The 2,934-nt window shown below is 35.8% G+C and overlaps 1 non-coding gene across 1 annotated transcript; it reads right to left on the minus strand.

Moving 5' to 3' along the window:
• Nucleotides 1-2,550: 2,550 nt before the first annotated feature.
• On the minus strand, nucleotides 2,551-2,657 carry LOC128572152 (U6 spliceosomal RNA). The gene has a single exon (XR_008376065.1). It is a non-coding gene; the product is annotated as a U6 spliceosomal RNA (small nuclear RNA).
• Between the last annotated feature and the right edge of the window lie 277 nt (nucleotides 2,658-2,934).

A 2,934-nucleotide genomic window follows, 5' to 3' on the forward strand; every position in this document is an offset into this window, starting at 1 on the left:
TTGCATATTTAAGACAGATATTACAGAGATCCATAAAATGTACAAAGGGAAGAGGCAGTGGAGATAGAAGACAAGGATGTAATTTTTATGCTTTCTATTTAGTGTGAACTTGAGAATGCTCAGCTCTTCTGTTAAGATAATTCCATTTATCGTTCTGAGTTGGCATAAGATGCAGGAGATAAGGTGTTTTCTGGTGATGCTCAGAATGATACGTGCTCAACAAATATTCATTTAATTTTCTTTTCTTGCTCTTGTTTCTCTGCCATGTTGCTACTTGTCCTCTAGTGTCAGTGATTCTGACCTCGTGTAATAGATCAGACGTATCTCCCCAAAATACATGTATTCCTTTGATTATTGACTCATTGTTCTTCATAGAATTTGACCTCATGACAGATGGGATGGGATGGGATGGCAGAAATGTCTGGTGGAACAGTATGTGAACAGAAATTAATATATTTTGGTGGCAAAGCTAATACAAACAGATGTTGGGATTTGATATTGGATATACAGAAAAAGGAAAAGCAAGGGGTACATGGAAAGTCCTGGGCTGGGCTGTTAAGTATGTACTGGAGCTACTAAATTAGATGAGAAAACAGAAGGAACAAGAGGGTTAGAAGGGAACAAAACAGAATCAAGGGTGGTATCTTAAATTTGCCAAGTTTTAGATTCCCATTATACAGCAAATAAAGATGCCATAGGGTGTTTGGATATGTGCATCTTAAGTTCAAGGAGACAGTCAGGGATAGACATGTAAATCTGGCAATTGTAGATACATAAACTATATCCAAAGCCATGGGACTAAATAGGGTCATGCTAGAGAAAGTGCAGACATAGAGACAAAGGAAGCCTGGTCCCTAGTAGCAAACCCTTATTATTTTAACATTTGGCAGTAGAGTAATGAAGAGGAGCTAGCATAAGGCTGACTGACCAGTAGGTCCAGAAGGGTAGGAAGAAGGCAAAGAAGGATTCAGGAAAATAAAGTGTTTCAAGAGAAGAACAATGTCCTAATGAATTAAAGATGTTGTATAGAGCAGGGCAGAGAACAAGAATAACTAACTGATAAACACAGTTTCAGTTGAATGGTAGAAGCAAAAGATCACCTTTGGGGTAAGTTGAGAAGAGAATATGATTCATTGATTAGAGGATCTTTTGAATATGAGGAGACATCGTAGCATAAACACCAATCTGAGAGGAAAGAAGGACCATGTTGTAAGTATAGGAGGCCAAACCTTTTATCTCTTAGGCATCTGAGGCTTCTGCCTTGAGGTAAGTTTAACAATCATTCTCAAACTTTAATTCCTGTAAATGGTAAAAGGTTAATTCACAGGTTATAAGTGGTTATGCCTTATTTTTTAAGACATGATAAAATAAGTATAACCAGCTATTTTACCTTCTGCCTGATACCCAAGTGGCTCAATTCTAACTTGACCTGTAGAATTCAAAGACTTGACAATTATTTCTCACATACTGCCCCAAAACCAACTGTGAGAGTCCTTCTCTTGCTGGGAAAAGTGTACACTCACCCTTGTCATTACAGAAAGCAATTGAGAAGATGCGAAGGGAAAACCAATGCTGAAGTTCAAGTTAGGAGGAAGAGAGCCCAATTACATTTGCACTTTCAGAGCCAAGTCTTATTTTCATTGAAAGAGAAAAGGAGATTGAATTTACACAAATCAAGAAACTTAAGTGGTCAAGAAATTGTCTCCTAATCTCAGTGGCTGTCATCTCTTGTTTTTACATGTCTATGAGTCTGAAGTATGATTGGATTTTATTTTATTACTATCAAGCAAGAGATATAGAAAAGATAACATTTGTCAGGCTGCAGTGGTTATCTACACATTTATGGGCTGAATTTTTCTCCTGATGGAAACGAATAGCTTATTGTTAACACAGAATACAGAGCCTCTTGTTTCTAATTTAAATTTTTAATCTATTTCATATGCCCAGGAATAAAAGAAACTTACGCCAAATGAGACACAGACAGCAAAAATCTAATACTTTTTTTGTGTGTTCAGCCTTTCCTTATTCTTGTGTGGTTTAGTATTTAGGAAAATGCCCTCCAAACTTTAGCATCAGTCACTTAGAACTCATTCCATTGCTCTAAACATGTTCCGTTATGTTATTTCTATGCTTCTGGGTCATGTTATCATCATTTTCTTTCCTTGTCCCTGCTTTCTTTGTAATGTATTGAAGCTTTTCTTACGGTTTTGTATGTAATTTCTGTAAGTAGGCCATATATGTGAAAATGGTATGTAATCTCCAGCTGTTGGGTTTAGTATGGAAGACATATAAATCTATAATAGCAATTATATATAGATATGCATATATGTATATCTATATATAATTTTATTGTTCAAATCTTCTGTAATTTTACTAGTTCTTCAGAAAGGATTATGAAAATCTCCTACAAAATTTTTGTTTTGACAATTTTTTCTCCTAGTTATATCAATTTTTACTATATGTTTTATGACTTTTGTAAGAAATTTGAAGTTTTACATCTTCCTTAAGGAATGGAACATCTTGTCAATATCTTCTGACCTTTTTTTTCTTTTTTTTTTGGAACGCTTCACGAATTTGCGTGTCAAACTTGCGCAGGGGCCATGCTAATCTTCTCTGTATCATTCCAATTTTAGTATATGTGCTGCCGAAGCGAGCACTGACCCTCTTTATTGTTAATCATTTGCCTTCAGGATGAATGCAATTGATGTTATTATCCCTGTATTAGACTTTTTATATAGTATTTGCCTGAGGTACACACATTTTTAAAACCTTTTTGAATGTCCCCATCCTTGTTTTATGTCATTTTATTTATTTATTTATTTATTTATTAGACAGAGTCTCACTATGTTGCCCCCGGTAGAGTGCGGTGGCATCACAGCTCACAGCAATCTCCAACTTCTGGGCTCAAGCGATTCTCTTGCCTCAGCCTCTCAA

The sequence above is a fragment of the Nycticebus coucang genome, chromosome 19 (genome assembly GCF_027406575.1).
Source record: "Nycticebus coucang isolate mNycCou1 chromosome 19, mNycCou1.pri, whole genome shotgun sequence".
NCBI classification, from domain to species: Eukaryota; Metazoa; Chordata; class Mammalia; order Primates; family Lorisidae; genus Nycticebus; species Nycticebus coucang.